The 12,260-nt window shown below is 39.2% G+C and overlaps 1 protein-coding gene across 1 annotated transcript in view; it reads right to left on the reverse strand.

Moving 5' to 3' along the window:
* The window catches only part of LOC122794049 (TLC domain-containing protein 4-B-like), a 745,941-nt gene extending 735,978 nt beyond the window's left edge, over positions 1-9,963 (reverse strand). The window contains exon 1 of the mRNA XM_044062170.1: positions 9,566-9,963. The gene's annotated coding sequence lies outside the window, so the exon portion shown is untranslated. The remainder of the gene's footprint in view (positions 1-9,565) is intronic.
* Positions 9,964-12,260: the final 2,297 nt, after the last annotated feature.

The raw sequence follows: 12,260 nt of genomic DNA on the forward strand, positions 1-12,260 counted from the left end.
GTGGAGAGAGAATAGCTATGGGGCGGTAACTGGTTAATTCTGTGGAGGGGCCGCCTTTGTGGAGGGGAATTATATGTGATACTTTCCACAGTTTGGGAACATAACTTTATGACAGAGATCGGTTAATCAAGATGGATACTGGGTAGGCCAAAGCATCAGCTGCGATTTGTAGGTATTCACTTCGGAGGTTGTCTTCTGCTAATTTGGTGGGCTTAAGTTTAGTTAAAAGTTTTTTTATGTTGGAGGTAGGTACAGGAGAAAAAGAGAAGGCAGTGGGGAGATTACTAGTTGATGGTGTGGGTTGGAGGGGGGGGGTGTTGTTTAGCTAGTGATAGTACAGTTTGTGTGAAGTGTGTGTTGAATGAGGTAGCAATATTTTTGGAGGAGTGCGGGATGTTAGGAGGAGGGGTACTCATTTAACCGTGGGTGGAGGATGGAGTTTATGGAGGACCAGAATTGTTTGGGGCTGTGTTGGGAGGAGTCTAGGGCAGACTAGTAGTACTGGAATTTGTCCTGTTTTATTAGCTTTTTGACTCTATTGCGTAGTTCTAGGAATTTCTGTCTAGTTGAGGGGGTTTTGGTTTTGCGCCAGTGCTCCCAGGCTTTATCCCTGTTTTTCATTTCTGACTTAGTGGTTTTCTGTAGCCATGGGGAGGGTTGTGCTTTGGTTCTGGAAAGTCTTATGGGGGCATGGTAATTAATGATGCTCAGGAAGGTAGTATTAAAAAATTCAACTGCGTCATCAAGACTGAGGTACTTTAGAGGATGCCAGTTACATTCTTTGAGGGATGAGATGAATGTGAGTGGGTTAAAGTTTAGTTTTTTACATATTTGACGGTAGATGACAGGTTTAGCTTGGTATAGGTATTTTTTGAGTAGGAATGTTGGAGAGTGATCACCGAGGCCATCTGATAAGCAGTCTGTTATATATGACTGGGGGCTCTTACTGACTAGTATCCACTCCAGGGTAGTGTGCTTGCTGGAGTTTTTATTTATCCTGGTTGGCGACTGGACTAGTTGGGTGAAGCCATGAAGGTTTACATGATAGGTTGGATGGTTGCCAGAACAGAATTGCCAGTCAATATTGAAATCACATAAAATTATAGTTTCTTGGGGGAGATGGTGAGTAGACCAGCTGAGGAGGTTTTCTAGTGGAGGGATGTTTTGGCCAGGTGGGAAGTAGCATCCAATTATGTTGATGGTTTTGTTTTGGTTTATTTTGAGGTTGGTATATACTATTTCTTCATTGCCTATTTGTGGAGCTGATGATTTTAAGATCTGGATGTTTAGACGCTGTTTAAGTATTATAGCTACACCGCCTCCTTTCTTGTTTATGCAGTATGCCTTATAAGCACTGATTCCAACCCTTTAACCTTCCAGCTACCACAGATTATATTAGTCCTTTGCACTACCACTAGACACCAGAGAGGTTATTTAGAAAAAGGCAATAAAGAAAGAAAGAAGGCAAATACAAATAGTAGAGGCAACAAGATTTAAACTCAACACCATTGCTACAGTAAACCTCAACACTAGCCCACTGCAATAAGGACAGGTGTGTATGTGTGTTTGGATGTGCATATTGTGCATAGGACAGCAAATGAGAGGGTTGCCTGTGCTAATATGCTATGGCCATTGCCACTGTTAACTACCACAGGAAGTGCTGATCTGTACTCATGATATTTAACCATCATTCAGAGGCATGCAAATTAGCCAATAATGAGGCCTTTCTTCATTGCAGCTAATGCATCTCTACATCTCAAAATAGTGAATCAAAGAAAGAGGGTCAAAAAGCCTAATGATGGTTTAACAATAAAGACATTATTATCTCTAACACTTGAATACCATGGCTATTATTTTACTAGCACCAAGAGTATGGTACAGAAGACCTGTATCCATTAAGGTTATAGGAAGTAAAGCTTGACAGAAATTCGGAAATTATCCGTATAGTGGTCAGAAATAGCAATATGGACAAAAGACTTACTTTGGGTATTTTATGTCCTGTATTACTAACGTAAATAACAATCTAAAGTACTTCTGCAATCCAAATATTAGTAATAACTGTTATGATAAATTTCAACTAGTTAACACAGTATAACAAATACATCATAGAAAAAGCAAATTTGAACAAACTTTACAGAATTTCATTAGAAAAAAAATTCACAGAATAAAACACATGACTTCAGCTAGGTAGAAAAACTTATTAGGCCTGGTTATAACCAAAATGATGGATAAATTATTTGCTTCAGAAGGAATTAGCTCAACATATGAACTTGATGACAGCACACTTTTTCCATATTTTAAGAAACAACAGTGTCATTAAGTTTGCTTTTACATTGTGAGGCTTCTCAGAAAGTTGGCTAGACAACAGAGAACAGTACTCTTTGCAGTACAAACGGAACTTCTCAAAGGAAATTACATAGTAGAGAACATCATTTTCGAAGAACACACTGCAGAGATAAGGACTTGAGGAAAGCTTCAGGGAAACCCGTAAGGTAATGCACAAGTGCACTGACTGCCGTATTCCAATAAAGGCAACGTGCCACAATGCAGAAAATATGGTGGAAATACAAACCAAATCACATGTACTACAAGACAAAATGACACAAGGTAACATAAAAAGAAAATACCCAACAAACCTGTCCACTTAAATTAAAACACAGGAAACCAAATTCAATTGACTGACAAGGGAAGCTAAGGGCAAACATCCATGTGAAACAGAGTTCCTCCCTAACCCAATTCAAGTGCAACTTGTTCAACTGAATGGGGAAAATGAAAATCTGCCCCTGGTTAGACACCTATGTCTCTAATGGACACACGCACACTGTAAATGGTTCATCTCCCAAGCCCTTGCTTACTCTACCAAAGGTAGCAGAACTTGTCAGAGATCTAACATGCATGGTTAAGCTTAAAAAGACCCCAGTGGTCATTAGCCTAGTACACAACTACGAACTTATAAACCTATAGGACCTCCTCAAAGTCCTCTTCAGTCCATAACTGCTACATAACTTGTATGGATTCCTTAAGTATTACACCAAACACCATTCTCCTAGGGGACACCAACTAGCCTTCCATTAACAGTGAGATGTATACATCCTCTAACATGTATGCAAAGATATTTTTATACTTTGTCAATATAAATTCCCTGGACCAGTTAGTCCTCACCAGGGCTGATAAAATCCTGGACTTCATCCTCACTGATACAGGAAAGCTCAGCCCTCTCCACCAATTGTAATTCTCTCCCTGTCAAATCAGACCATAAATCAGTCATATTCACAAACACTCATCCATCTACCTACTTAACTGAATAAATTACTTGAAACTTCAACAAGGTGTCTTTACTCCTCTCACAGGCAAAGTAACAGACAGAAAGTCTCCTAGATCTGCTAGCTAATGTGATTTTATCTGGACTAATCATTTTATACTCTTTTCCCTTGTAAAAACAAGGGAATTATCATCTTAGCTCTACATATAATATAGTCATTACACTCTTACATAATACCACCACCCCAACAGTCCAGGATCAGAGCATTTTATTAATTTAAATTTGCTTCTGTTCAGCTCTTCTTCTCTTGTTTTACAGTAAAACCTATACTTCTTATAACTAAAAAAGGTACTCGTTTACTTTAATATCTTTAACATAAATAATACTAACTTGAAAAGACTCCCCCCACACATACACACATTTAAAAGTCTCCTGACTGGACACTATGCAAAAACTGCTTTACAATATATCATGCAGTTTAGATTATGAAATGTTTTATACAAATTCTAATAATAACAAGAGTACTTTTACTAAAAGTTATTTTCCCTTTAGTGTCCTTTAATGATGGGCATGTGCTTTACAGTCTACCCACAAGTTTAAGAAAGTCATCAAAAGTCCAGTCTTTTCACAGCCTCTTTTATTTGCAAAGCCATAGTTCTCAGATATGATTTGTGCTTTATAATCTCACATTTATTTGCTAATTGGTGGTTTTATTTGTTTGCTTATTAAAGTTATTTGTTGTTGATCTTCTTCCTGATCATCTCCATCTCCCAGCACTAGAATCTGGTTTAAATCCAAGGTTATCCCGATTCTATTAGCCAATTCCTGTGGTTGTTTCTTTCTATCAAGCACTTTCCTTTGGAACATGGGAAAAGGTTTTACTATTAAAAGTCTTTCTATGATCTTTATTGTCAGAAGAATGAGAAGCTGAGCCCCTCCTGTTTGCCGGCTCATTTTTGTAGGGTAAATTTTTTTACTTCCTGCTCAGTTAGTTCTGCATCAAAAATGTGTTTGATCTTCCAAGAAAAATACTCTGAAGACAGATGGATACAACAGCAGCTTAAATCTCACACCTGTCTCTCGACATTCCCTAACTGATGGGACAGATTAACTTCTTCTAGTCCGTCTAGTGTACAATGAATAATTGTTTTCCACTAACACTCTGCTGTCTCCAGTTTTAATACTTTTCCCATCTGCTACTGTTTTGTCAGGATCAACTCTTTCTGCTGGTATGTTTGCATCATTACTAATACAGGTTCTGGCTGCTTTCTCATGGCCAGATTTGTAGCATACACTCAATGTGCCCTTTCATGTACCAGATCCCGCTGTGGAACACCAGTCAAGTTGCTTACTTGTGCTTTCATAAAATTAATACAATCTGTTCCTTCCAGCTTCCCTGGTATAGCAGAAAATCTCAAGTTTTCTATATGTGCTCAGTTTCTAAATTTACTATTTTTTGAAACAGCTCTACTTGAAAAGCCTCATACTCGTCTAGCCTTTTCTTTATTGCAGCCTCTGAATTTTGCAATTTTATCAGTTCATCTGAATAGCTAGCTAAAGCCACTTCTATTTTTTCAGCCTTTTATTTCAGTTGATATATTCCTTCAATGGTTCATTTATTTTAATCACATCCAAGTACATTTTATTTATTTTTCTCCTCTCTTACTGGAAGCCATTTTTTCAACCATAGCTGAAGCTTGAACTACTTTTTGCTGAACAGCTACAAGAACCTTACCAGCCAGTATTTTCTCTCCATCTTTTCTGGCTGATTTTCTTTCATGTTCTTCAAAATTCTTCTTTGCTAGCATCCAGGCAGTATGCTTACTAGGCAAAATGTGAATTGTACCCAAATAACTGTTTCAGTGGCACACCTTTTCCCAGATTCTGTTATTACAATGGGAAAGCTGAAATTAACTGTTGATCAGTGTGCAGGCATATTGGAATTCCTCCTAGATCTAGGCTTCTTGAGAGTTCCTTGACTATGAAACAAAATACCACCAGACACCACAACATTTTTTAAAAAGAATCCAAAAACCTGCATGGTTGAAAAGAGGTAATGACACAGAGAAATGGCACTCAAGGATTCCTCTTTACCAGTGAGTCCTAAGTTTGACATATAGGTTCATAGGTTCATACTAGGCTATCTGCCCTAGGGCATTTATAAGCCTAGCCAGAATGTGTTTGGCTTTCGCCACCCATTTTAAATTTATTTTGCTATGCCCTTTTTCGAGGTTAGTATACTGTGCCTCTGTCTAACAGTGACACAGAAGTGATACCCGGGGTAAACCTACGATCTCCCATCCACTCATCAAGATTCCTCTTGAAGAGAATCAATGAGGGACTCTGCCTAACCTGGACTGGGATTTTATTCCAGAGTGAAGGGAGCCTCTGGGTTATGAATCTGTCCCTCCAGCATGTCCTATTTATTTCAGTGCTGAGGTTCAAGTCTCTCGCTCGCGTAGCTCGATGGGATTTGGATTTTCTGAGGTGCAGCATGTCCATTAATTCTGGGTTGGACATGGCTTTATACGTCAGGCACAGATCGCCTCTGAACAGGCGGTATGCCACTGAGTAGAGCTGGAGTTTCTTTAACTGGGCAACATATGGCATCTGTTTGAGCCCTTTGATCCTCTTGGTGAGGTACTTTTGGGGTCTTTCCAGTTGCTGCAGGTGTCTGGTAAGGTACATCCCAAAAGGGGCATTGTACTCAATTATGGGCCTGATGAGGGGTGAGTAAAGAGGCACGATGACGTCCCCTGATCTAGATGTGAATCCCTTCATGATTAGGTGGGCTATATAAAATGTTTTTCTAACCACTTTGGCCATGTGGTTGTCAAATGAGAGATTGCTATCAACTTGGGTCCCCAGGTCCCTAATTACTTCTTCTGTACTTAATGGATTACCACCTATGTGGTAATTTATGGCACTTTGTTTTTGCCAAAGGGATGACTATACACTTTTGGCATTTAGCTTGAGGCCATGGCTCTGGCACCAGTTGTCTGTTTCTATGAGGCCCTTTTGGAGGATGCTTGTGTCGGCTGGAGATTCGATTATGGCACCCAGTTTGCAGTCATCTGCGAACTTGGTCAGCCACAGTCCTTCCGTGTTGGCCTGTACCTCCGAGAAATATATACCGAACAAAAGAGGTCCCAGGACTGAGCCTTGTGGGACACCACTTGTAACTGGTTTGGAGTCTGACATGGCTCCAGCAATTCTAACCATGTGGGTTCTGTCCTTGAGCCAGTTTGCAATCCATCTAGTGACATAGGGGTTTATATTTAAGCTGGTGAGCTTATCTATAATGCCCGAGTGGGGTATGGTATCGAAGGCTTTTGCAAGGTCCAGGTAGGCTGTGTGGACCACCTTCCCCTCGTCAATGGTCTTGGTGACTGTTTCAAAGAAATCAACCAGGTTTAAGAGGCAGGATCTGCCCTTAAAGCCGAACTGGGTAGGATCCAGTGTTAGTAGGTCCCCAATATCTTTATTTATGAGGTCCATGATGATCCTTTCCATAGCTTTGCAGACCAAGCTAGTCAGGCTTATGGGGCGATAGTTTCCAGGATCTGTTGAGGTACCACCTTTATGGAGAGGGACCACTGTTGCTGTACGCCACTCTTTGGGCACATATCCTGTAGTAAGGCTGAGATTGAACAGTAGTTTTATGTTTGGGTTTAGCTCTTCTTGGAGTTCATGTAGGACGCAGCCCGGGACACCGTCTGGTCCCATTGATGCTGTGTTTTTTGCTTTGGAGAAGGCGGCTCTTACCTGAGCATCTGAGATGTCAGGGGGGCAGCACTCTGCTGGGATAGATATTTGCCCTTTTGGTGGGGGGGGGAGTTTGCACTGAACCTGTCAGCTAGGATGTTGGCAATGTCTGTGGGTTTGGTGTATTTTTTGTCATTTTGGACTAATTCTGAGCATATCTGGGAATTACCACCCAGGTTCCTAACATAACTAAAGAAAGCCTTGTGATTATCCTTAGTGTCCTGTGCAATTTTTCTCTCGAAGCTGGCCTTAGACAATTTTATGTGTGCCCGTAATATATAGCATACAACCCTAATTGACCACTATTACTCTGCACTCAGCCTATCCTGGCTATGTTTTTTCCTACTTTGAACACATTTAGCTACCTTTCACATACATTTCCAGTTACAATATAAAAGCTACCTGAAAATTAATCATCCAAGCACACATTTTCTGTACTTCCTAACAACCCAGCAAGAGCCACACAGCAGTCATGGTCAAACCTACAAGTTGTGAATGCTATCCATGTAGATAAGGGTTTGATTTTCTCAGTTTCAGTTGCATTATGGGTGATCTAGGTAATTCTACACAAGTTACCCTCAAATGAAGTATTTAGACATAATGGATATTAAATAGCTAAAATGGGCAGAAAATACATTAAATGTAATGCACAAGTAAACAAAAAGTAACATACAAATAAACACATTGCATTTTTCATTTGTTTTTAACTTCAATTCACACCTAAGCAGCTTATCATCATAGAAATGATGTTTGATTAAATCACTGCTGCAGTAGCCTCAGCTATATTGGTAGATTACCAAAGCTTAGGAAGAATGGAAGAGAGGATGGATGAGGGTCCAGCAGCCCCTGGAGAATGACCCTAACAAAGTTTGTTCTAGACCTGAAAAAGGAATCTAGCTTACAGTACTTTGTAAATGTATGTGCAGAGGGCCAAGCATCTGCCTCTAGAATGCTTCTAGAGTCCACCCCTTTCCAATAAGCCAGTGAAATAGCCAAGGTAGACTAAGCATTGACCCTGTCTGGAAATGTCTTCTTATGATAAAAATAGCAAAATAAATTACAAAAGACAATTATCTAGGTCACATACTCATCTGGGGGCTTCCTAATTTGTAGATTGTATCCTGTCTATATATACAGTTGCATATTCTGCAGGCAAGCTTACTATTCAACGCCCTCCAATAATTCTCGACCAATAAGGGACAAATCTCAACAGAATTAGGGGTAAATCCAGAAATAATCAGGAACACTTTTAAATATTATAACTATTAATTTGAGACATTGACGGAATAACACAATGTGAATTAATATACATTTTCTGAAGTAAAATACATTTATAACTATAATTACTGTCATTATTTAATAAGTGAAATTCATTACCTTTTCATCAAAAGTCACCAGTTTTAGGAGGCATTAGGAGGGACAGAGCTGAAATTTGAGTCAAAATCAGGGGCAGTTGATAAGAATGACCTCCTTCTCTCTACCCTGTCTCCATCGTCCCTTTTTCTTCTTATGTAAGTATATACATATATTTGGTTTTGAAATGCCTGTTTGACTGCGACAAATATATAAAGCTCTACGTAAAGAGGGACATTTTCCTGTATTCAAGCAGGGGTGTAGCCAGAGATTTGCATTTTGTACTCAGACCTAATGTTGCTGCCCCCACTACCCACTTGTCATTTTAAAAATGTACTCTGCCCTCAGCATGCTACCCCCAGATACATGGAAAGAAGCACGTTATTTTCAACTGTTACAATTTATTTCCATAAAAAGCTAATTTTAGAGGTGTACTCCTTTTGCACAATAGATTCATTGATTGATAATTCTTTGCGTACCGCTATACTGTGAACATTCATTTACACAGTTCTAAACATTCTGTGCTTTTTGAGTGTCGACATTTGCAAGATACGTTCAGGAAAAAAATTATTAATTTCAGTACATTGTGTATGCCTTGCTACACTCTTGTATTCAAGTACTGCATATGTTTACCTTCGTGCTTATGACGTTGACTAGATTCCTGTATTTTATACGTTAACACCATGCTGATGTGCTCTTTTCTGTCACAATTCACACAATCCGGGCTCAGCCTGTAGTTAGGTCAGTGCACCACCCCTGTAAACAAATATAAATTAACCCACCACTTTTTCTCAGGAAAAAAATTACGTTTACTTAAGATACTTTTGTGCCAAAACTGGAGTGAACCTCAAAAATAAGGCGTAATTGAGAAATATCTCCCTGTCTCTCATACACACGCACAATCAAAAATTACCAAGAGATGCCGTACTATTCGCTTTGTTAACGTTACTCAGTTCATAATTTTTTTATTTATATTACGAAAAGAAAAACGCAGAACATTTTACGTTAAAGCATCGATTTCCTTGTTTTATACCATTTTTAAATAACGCTGTTAGCTGTTGTCATTTGTAATACAAAGCCGGTTAATATTTTTTTTAATATTCTGAACAAGTTTTCTTTCCCTTTGAAATGTCCTGTGCTAACACTCCCTGACAGTATTTTGTTTTGAAGCAGCATGTAACGTACCTGTCAGATGTTCCAAATTACAACAGCATGCGTTTTTCTTCCCCGCGTGATTGCTGCATTAAGAGAAAGCGCTCAGATCCATACACAAAAGTATCCCCATTCAAATGTTCACAGTGATTTCTAAACTAAAATAAATTAGGAAAACTATTTGATGAGCTGACGCCCCGTTATGAGGGTGTTACTCCAAGTCCATCGTGACAGACCAAGCCCTGTTATGAAATACCAGGTAAAACAGCCTGTCTGACAAGAAAGTGACCCAAGGCATGCATAGCCTGTGTGCCAAAACTAAATGTGCTGCGGATGCCCTAAGCAAGCACTACGGGAGACTCACTGATTTCAGTATAATATTATATTCTTAAAATGTCCTGAAGGGTAATTGAGCCAAGCAGTCTTGTACACGTTCGAACGTGTTTGCATTCAATAAGACGGAAGCACGTGTTAACAATACACTTCCTTACTGAGTAAACTGCCAGGTTGATGAGTAAAATTCATGATGCAAGTTTTGCTTGCACTTTTACATATGTGTCTTGTCTTTCTCTGTCTACATACATAAATACATCTGCATTTCAAAACCACAGGAAGGAAAAAATACAAATCTCATGTATTTTCTTTATTTAATGAACATGCACTGGACCGAAGTACACAGAAAGTTGTTTCGGCTTTTCCCGGTTAGGGGTCGTCACAGCAGAACTCCGGTCTGCTAATGATTGGAAGTAGATTTTTACTGTGCCAAGGTGCCAGCTAGACGCCCAACCTTCAACGAAGGCATCTCGACCGCGGGAAGACATGCAGACGCCACACAGACGGCGCTCCAGCCGAGAATCAAACGGGAGAACCTCTTGTTCTGAGGCGACAATGCTACCACTGCACCACACGAGTAGTTTATTAAATCCAAATGTGCAATATTTGGTACAGCCCTATGGGTTTTTTTTATTGTCTTATGTGTTTTATTGTTCCATGTGACTTTAAATGTTTATTTGATTTTTGGCGCTAAATAGGTTTTAAAAGGAGATCCTAGCGCTTTGATATTGGTTCTGAGGAAGTTGTTTTGTGGAGCTTTGGAATTCAAATTAAAGTACATTGCCGTTTATTACCCTTTTGTCCGAGCAACGGTTCTTCTGGATCCCACCACAGGATTTGTTATTTGGTTGAGTTTTCTCTTTTTCGTGGTGTGCCTCTGAAAAAAATACCAGAAGAAGCCACAGTTCAGTATTTACGTATTATCGCAATCAGATTTCCAGCAGGAGAAAGGACTCTTTTCCAAGTTTTCTCCCACTTTCCCAAGCCGTACAGCCATTTCTCCTGTTTGAGAAGTGATAGCAATAACAATTAAGTACCGTTTATAGAAGGCAATTTATTATGAGTTCCCCATAGTTGCCCTTTGCACCGTCCCCATTCTTTTTGATCTGGCCACATTTCTTGCTCTTACAAATTGAGCGGAATGGTGACACGATGTGACATGAACAGTAGTTATATCACTTATTGGGAGTGTGGGGGCATGTCATCCCTTTCAGTAGTACCTGTTGGGGACGGGGAAGTAAGTTTTAATAGAAAAAAATTCCTGACATGAAATTGCTGCTACTCATTACTTTGCAATTAACAAAACTGTACATTGTAATAGCAGTACATCCACCTCACAGTGATTCCTTGCCGTTGTCTCCCTCCATGACATAATACAATTCAGCGTGCAGCCTTTATATTGATAACATTTTTCACATGTACCTTTAAGTGTTTTCACAATGCAGACTCATTACATTGTAATAGCAGTAATAGCAAGTGAAAGGCATTTCACTGACAAGCAGAACAAGAAAACTACCACGTACAGGCTGTGCCAGCCACTCAACTTATTATCAGTCACTGCTTTGACTGAAAGATAGACAGTGGCATAGCTAGTGTCGCGCATCTATAATTTTACAGAAAGTCCCCAAGTTTTGTCTTGCAATTTTGCTGTGTGCCTCACAGAAATGTTTTCTGATAACCTACAGAGAAATGCCATCAGCCAGTAAAGACAGACATTACAATTTCATACTGCTTATTATTCAGAAAGCACAAATTGATATGACTAGTAGTTCTATTACCTTTTTAGTGAGTTACAATAATATGTGTCATACACAAAGTGACGGACCAAGAATTAGTAGTTCAGTCACCCCTTTTAATGTTAACTTAAACATTTTCGGCAAACCATTACGAATAATCACAGCTTGGAAATCTGGTTGCGATAACACGTAAGTACCCAAAGAAAGTCCAAATGGGCATGAATTCCTTTCTATCTCTGGAGCTTTTCTCCCCAGGCCTCCGCTGAAAATTGAATTCATGCCCATTTGGACTTTCCCTGTAAACAAATGTCAAATAAAAAAAATAATAAGGAATGTGTGAGTTTGCAGAGCTGATTTCAATATTCCAGTGTGGAATTAAGCTGCATAAATAAATTTCCATTCAGCATTCTTTGTTTGCATTCTATTTAGTCTAGTCTGTAGTTCTGCTTTGGAGTTAGCCATAAAGATTTGTACGTGACTGTTAAATAACTAGTACAAAATTAAACCCTTTCACAACTTACCTCACAACTTCCTTTGCTTTTGCCTCCATATCTTCTGAAGTTTTGTGGCAAAGCAATATGACACCAAGTAACTGCTGGATACTGTAGATACATCAAATAGTTGTTAATTTCCAAAATTTATATTATATAAATCCTCTA

Source organism: Protopterus annectens, chromosome 2.part1 (assembly GCF_019279795.1).
Source record: "Protopterus annectens isolate FY-2018-M chromosome 2.part1, PAN1.0, whole genome shotgun sequence".
Taxonomy (NCBI): Eukaryota; Metazoa; Chordata; order Ceratodontiformes; family Protopteridae; genus Protopterus; species Protopterus annectens.